Source organism: Phaseolus vulgaris, unplaced genomic scaffold, assembly GCF_000499845.2.
Source record: "Phaseolus vulgaris cultivar G19833 unplaced genomic scaffold, P. vulgaris v2.0 scaffold_32, whole genome shotgun sequence".
Classification (NCBI taxonomy): domain Eukaryota; kingdom Viridiplantae; phylum Streptophyta; class Magnoliopsida; order Fabales; family Fabaceae; genus Phaseolus; species Phaseolus vulgaris.
Genome location: NW_027174099.1, coordinates 230940 through 237840, shown reverse-complemented (window position 1 = coordinate 237840; position 6901 = coordinate 230940).

Genomic DNA, 6901 nt, shown 5'->3' with positions numbered 1-6901 from the left:
CTTTGTTGTTCCTCTTTTTGGTTAGTGCACTTTCTTTGTTGTCTTGATTGTTGATCTTCTAGGTGTTTGTAGTGTTTGTTTCAAGAAACTTGTTTCGGCCTTAGCTTGACTCCTCCTTAGAAAGTTGGCTTTAATTCTCCAATTTCCAGCACCTATTCACAAGGGCTTAACCTTAAATCAAGTTAATTTCCAGCACCTATTCACAAGGGCTTAACCTTAAATCAAGTCAATTTCCATGCACATAAGCACCAAGAGAGAATTAATTTCCAGCACCCACAAAAGAGAGGTCAAGAAACAAAAGCAAGAAACAAATTTAATTGAAAGAAAACAGTACCACTAAAAGGATTTATAATATGACAACTTAGAAAGAGATTCAAGAAATTAAAGCAAACAATTAAAGGTACTCAATAAAAGTTGGCACACAAAAGGAATTCCTAAAGAAAGCACTAGAGTAGATGACCAAATAAAAAAAAACAGCACCACTGGAAAATGTTGTGGGCCAGAAAAACGTGTTTGTTCCCCGATTTATGCTGAGCTGTAATTGTAAGATTTGTTTCTGAAATTTGGATACAAGAAAATTCAGGATCTTAGCTAAATTTTGGCTTTGGAATCACCTAAAACGCATGCACCATTTTTTTTTAATAATTTTTGCAAATTTGGTGTGCAGTTAGGCCAGCTGTAACGCTCAAGATTCGCACTCTGATTTTGTGAGATTTATCATTTTTTTTCTGTTGCTCCTTTTGACCTCATTCTTTTTTTGTCTTTTCTATAACACCTTAAACTTGCATTTTCCAGAGATTCAGAATTTTCCTATGGGTGGAAAAAATTTTATAAACAAAACAGCCCAGAACAGAGAGGTGTTACAGGGGAAAACTGGAAAACTGGAAGAAAACAGCAAGATAACCAAAATTAACACAATGGAAAATGTGAGAATGGAAATTGTGTATGAACTAAGACACAATTATGAACTCAAACTAAAAATAAAAAGCACCAAAGGATCAAAATAACAGCAGATTAAAGCAATATAAAGAGACCCAAAACAAGAAACAATCAAGCCAAAAAATAGGACTACTAAGAATTGATGACAATATGGATGAACATGACTTGACAAAACATGTATAGATTCAGAAAATTAAAGACTCAAAGCATAATATGAAGCAAAATAATGAAAGCAATAAAGACTCAAAGCCTAAAACAAAATAGCAACACAAAGGTGTATGGAATCCTATCACAAATTGCACAAGAACTTGTTCAAGATCAAATGAACAAGAGTGCTTGGGTTGGATCTTCCACAAAGCACACCAAGAACAAATTAAAATATAAAAACAGCAAGACAAGTAAGGAATTGAAATGACAAAGATGAAATAAAGAAGAACTGAAATTAAAAAGACAAGCTACTCATCTTGAAGAACCAAAAGCTCATGATACCAAATGATGGCATTTCATGTGTTCTTCTTGAATCAAAGTAGTAAAAGTGATGCGGAAGCAATGGGTGAGTGAAACAAAGCCCTCCTAGGAGTTGTGTTGGCTTTGAAGGTGCATGATGAGTATGGGTTAGAGAGGTTCGGCCAGCTCTATGAAGAAAGGTGAAGGGAGTGAAGTTTATAGCCTAGATTTCTAGGAGAAGTAAAGCTAGTGCACAAAATGGGCAGCATAACAATACTCAAATAAACTTGTCAAATACAAAGAGATAGCCTTCCTATTTATAGGCTATTTGGGCTTAAATGTTAAGCTACATTTCTAAGGAAAAGAAAACCAAAATTAAATCTAAATTTTAAGCCATGTGCCATGCAATGACCAGCCACACAACCCTAGGTTCTAGAAGGTTTCCTTCACAAAGTTCTTTCTACACTACCTATCTTACTAAGTACACCTAATGGGCCTTTTATGCAACAAAGCCTCTTCTCTCCCAAACCGTAGCTTTGGCCCTTGTGTGTGTGAAGCTAGACGGTCTAGGACTCTTCATAGATGCTCCTCATGTAGCCTTGGCCTAGACGCTCCTCATCATGGCTAGTCGCTCCCTTTGTGAGGCTAGACGCTCCTTTTGGAAGGCTAGACGGTCTTGGTCTTGGAAGCTTGGCTTTCATAGTGTGGTGAGCTTGGGCCTTCCTCCATCAGTAGAGGCACCAGTGAAAAGTCCTCAGTGTTTCTGGGGGCGAGAAGATGTAACCCCTGGGGTAATGTAGAGGCACTCGTGAAAAGTCCTCAGTGTTTCTGGGGGCGAGAAGATGTAACCCCCGGGGCAATGTAGAGGCAAGTAAAAGACCTTCTCGCCTATGAGCGAGTTCAGGCGAGTTAAAAGACCTTCTCGCCTATGAGCGAGTTCAGGCGAGTTAAAGACCTTCTCGCCTATGAGCGAGTTCAGGCAAGATAAAATCCTTCTCGTCTCGAACGAGTTCAGGTATGGTGTTAAGGGTGGACGAAGTTTGGAAGGTGGCTAAGGTAGGCTCGAAGAGAGCGCCTAGCCACCCGGTCTTTTGTTCTGAAGTTCAGGAAGGTAGAGAAGGATCTGAAAGGCGCCTCTACCCCCAGATAAAAGAACAATGGCCAAGGCATGAAGCCAGAAAGAAGCTGATATCGCCAAGAGTCTTTGGCGACCAGGAAAAGTTCAAACAGTGGCGAGAAAGTTAAAGACCCGCTTTGATGAAGCAGATCGGGTGAAGCCATGTTTTAAGCCAGTGGTTGAGTTAAAGTTCGTTGCTTGAAGAGTGATTTTGCGCTAAGGTTCATTGCCTTAAGATTACGAGTTGTTAAAGTGATTATCGTTTGAAGTTAGAGTGGCTCGAAGCAGTTAAGTGTGTGATTGCGCTTATGAAATTCGCTAAGTCATTTCTTGGAAGTAAATCGCGCAAGGAAAGTTAAAACAGTTAAAGAAGTCATGAGAGGAAATACACAGACTTTGCCATTGAAATAAGTATCAGTTCAAAAACACATATACAGGAAAATATGAAGTTTATTACAAAGTTATATACAAAGGGAAAGCACGAAGGCGGCGGATGAAGGGAATTGATCAATCTTCAGCGGGAACCACTTTCCCATCCACCACCTCATTGTTAAGGGACACCATGCTGAGATCCAGATCGGGGAACAAGCAGGCGAATTGTTCCCGTGCAGCTTCGAATCCAGCAGCCAGAATTTGGGCAGAACTCAGATTAAGCTCTTCAATCTATTTCTTGAGTTCTTCAGTTTGTTCTTTCAGCCCCTTGTTCTGCTGCTCCAGCTCTTCAACTTGCTTCTTGAATTTTTCGTTGATTTCTTGAGCCTGGAGAAGGTCTTCAGCAACCTTCTTGGATTCTGCTTGCACTTGGCCCAATTCAGCAGCGATCTTCCCCTTCTCTTTGTTGGCCTCGGCAAGCTCAGCCATGGCGTCGTCCCTCGCCTTTTCCACCTTTCCCAGGAAGATCTCCCGATCAGCGGACCTCTGCTCCAGTTTCTTCACCTTGGCGGTGTCAGTTTTTATTAAGGCCTCTAGGTCAGCCACCTTAACACGATAAGGTACAATCTTGCTTTCCAGCTCAATCTTCTCTTGAGCCAGATGCTGCACCTTGTGGCGTAGATCGGTGGCCTCCTTGCGCGCCAACCGGAGCTCGGTGCTCATCGCATCTTCTACTCGGGAGTGTTCAATCTCCGCGAGTGTCAGATTGAAGGACAACTTCTCCACCTCAACCCTCATAGTGCTGTTCTCAGTTCGAAGGTTGAAGAGGTCATCCTGGAGCTTCCTGGTGGAGCTCTCCACAGCTCTAGTTATAATGGTGGGAAAGTCTTCTGCCATCATCTTCAGCTTGGCAGAGAAAGGCTCCCACATCCTTGTGACCTCAAGAGGGAGGTTTGCTGCTTGTAGAGGCACCGAGTGGGCCTGTTGTTGGCTTTCGTCGCCACCTTCTTTAGTTGGTTCTTCAGTGGGCGCTTCTGGGCGTGGTGGCGACGTTGGGGATTCGGTAACAAGAATTGGAGAGGTATGGGCAACCTCATCCCCGATTGGAGCAACGTCTGCAGCTGAGGCATTTGAAGGAGGACCCCCTCCAGTTGATACATACGGCGTGGAGGCGCTCGGGGGGTCCTCCATGAAGTTTGGCTCGAGGGCCTCAACCGCAGGTGGTGCAGTTGCCAATGGAATTGCTTGGACTGGTGAGGCAGGAGCTGGCGGAGGAGGCAATGTTGGAGGTGGAGCAGGTGTGGATGGAGGTGTTGATGTTGGAAGAGGGGGTGGGGCAGGTGGTGAAGAAGGTGCCACCCTCTTCCTCTTCGTAACAAGGCCATCCTCAGTGACCTCGTCGTCTTCCTCCTCCTCCTCGTGGACTACCTGGGGGGCTTTCCTCTTGGGTTTCCTGAGGACAAGCTTCTTGCGTTGGGCGGCGGGTTGGACGTCGGAGGGAGTTGGGCCCCTGGGTGGCGATCTGCCTTGAGCGGCGGCGATCTCCACCACAGAGTTTGGCACTGTTTGGGAACCGGTTGCCAACCCGTGGGTTCGGGCGAGCGCCCTTAATTCAGCAAGCTTGCCCTGGCCCAACATATTATCTGCATAGAGCGAAAATGCATGGGTTAGTTCAGAGAGAAAATTAATGCATAAGGCAATATGCAGCAAAGCAGATAAAGGGTGCAGAAAAACAAAACCAAAGTCTTGTGCACAACGCACAAGACGCCCAGAAACAGTTAACGGAAGTAGTATTAGAGCAAGAACTTAAACGTTCTAACCTATTCGAATTTTGAGTTGGTCCTCGAACAATTCGAAGCAGATAAGTGTGGTGGTGAGGAAGGTGATGTTGGCATCTGCCACGCTCTTCCAAAAGAAGCAAAGGTCTCTGTCCAAGGCACCCATGCTATCAGGACTTCTGGGTCTCCTGAAGCTGCTTTTGGACTCTTTGTTCCCCTTGTTTACCCAGTATAAGGGGAAACCGTCGAGCAACGACGCGTCTTTCTCGTTGGGGCGTATCTGGACAAATTTGCCCTTCCAGTCTTTATAGGATTGCTGGAAGATGGAAAGGATTCACCTCCCAGCAATCCCATTCAAGCTTACCCACAGGCGGTCTCCTGGGTGCTTGGCTTCGAAGAGAAACAAGAAGACATCTACAGATGCTAGCAACCCCAGGTGGTCGAACATAAATTGGAATCCGCACAAACGCCCAATTGTTGGGATGAAGCTGGGCGGCGGCGATGTTAAGCTCGGTGAGAAGCTCCCTCTCAAAGCGAGTGAAGGGAAACCTGAGTTTCACCTTCTTGAATAGAGTTGTGTAGACGAAACAGAAGGGTCCATCGTTGTTTGCCTTGTCATCAGCGCAAACTGGCAGGTCGGAGGGGCAATGTAGCACCGTCATCTTCTCGTCGTGCTCCTTGTGGAATGATTGGTGAAGCTCATCCCCCTTCGTCAATTGCAAAACTGCCCCAGCAGTGTTCACAGAAGACGTTTCCCTCAACAGGGTCGAGTTTTTTGAAGTGTGGTGGGGGGACGGAGGTTCCTCCGATGACAGGCAGAGTCGCCTGGGCCAGGTTGGGGCGGGAAGGTGCAGGCCTCTCAGCCTGAGAGGATGAAGCGCCGCGTGCTCGCGGTGGGTCGTGTGCTTGTGTGGAAGGGTTTCGTGATGAAGGAGGAGGATTTGGGGTGATCTTTGAGCGAGTCATTGTTGAAGCTGCAAAGGAAGAAGAAAAGGAAAAATGATCAGGGTTCGCAGAGGCTGACTCGATCATGGGAGAAGGGTGAAAAACGAATGAACGTAGGTTCGTTGCAACGATTGACGAAGCCCTAAGTTACGAGAAAAGGAGAAATGGAAAAAAACAACCCACAACGTATGCACCAGACAGTTACAGGATGATGCGAATCGGTTAAAATGCAGGAAAAACCAGCAGAAGAAGGAAAGGAAGTACCTTTTTATGATCAGAAAGGCGATGAAAGATGTTGGTGATTCAGAATGTTGAAGAACGCTGAGAGCTTTTTTGCAGAAGAAAGTTAGAGCGTTTGAGAATACGAAGAAAAGTGATGGAACAGTGGAGCGAAAATGGGTTTAAGGGTTTTTCGAAATGGGTTTGGGAAGCGCAAACGGTAACTGAAGGTAACCGTTGATGAAGCCACGTGTCGAGCGATGGGTGAGGGGTTTGGTGGAGCGTCAGAAAAGCAGAAAGTACAACCGCTTGGAATTCTGCGTCAGTGCCACGCAGATCGGTGTTGACGTGACTCTTTCAGTCTTTTCGCTGGACAAGTCTTCGCTTAAGACTAGGGGGCTTGTGTACCGCCCTGGTAGTCGGAAGTGATGACGTGGCATCAAGCTACAGTGTAGGCGTGTTGACAAGGCGCCAGATTTGCAGAAGGGAAGGAAGTCGGGGGGTTCGTGTAGTCGCCAGTTATTAAGTTGGCGCGTTCCGATCTCCAGCATACCAGGACAGGCGATCGCCCAGTTGAAGATGAAGTCGCCAGATGATAAATTCAGGCGACCAAGGGATTGGAGATCGCCAGAGCAAGCACATCGCCGAAGATGAAGGTGGTGCAGATTATGAAGGCAGCCGGCGAGACCACAGGGAAGGTGTACGAGAGCACCCTAACTCGCCAATTCCAGTAGAGATCGCGCTCCCAAGTTAGCTATGCACTGGGCAGTACCATGCATAAATAACTTAGCCAAAAAGAGAGTCAGAAGCAGCGCCCAAGTCAAGGAGGCTCTAGATGATGGCACGTGTACGACTGGATGCAAGACACGTGTCCAGATCTGTAACTGCCAGGAGAGAGAAAGTGACCAGGTATATAAGAGTTCTCAACGAACTTCTGAGGTACGCACATTCAGATTATACTCTTTACGCTTGCGAGTTCTTGAGCATACTGTGAGAGAGAACATTGCACGGTTCCTTGAGAGTTCTTGAGTGTTCTTGCTCTTAGTATTTGGTGGTTCGGTCACTGACTTGGGCGTTGGAGTGC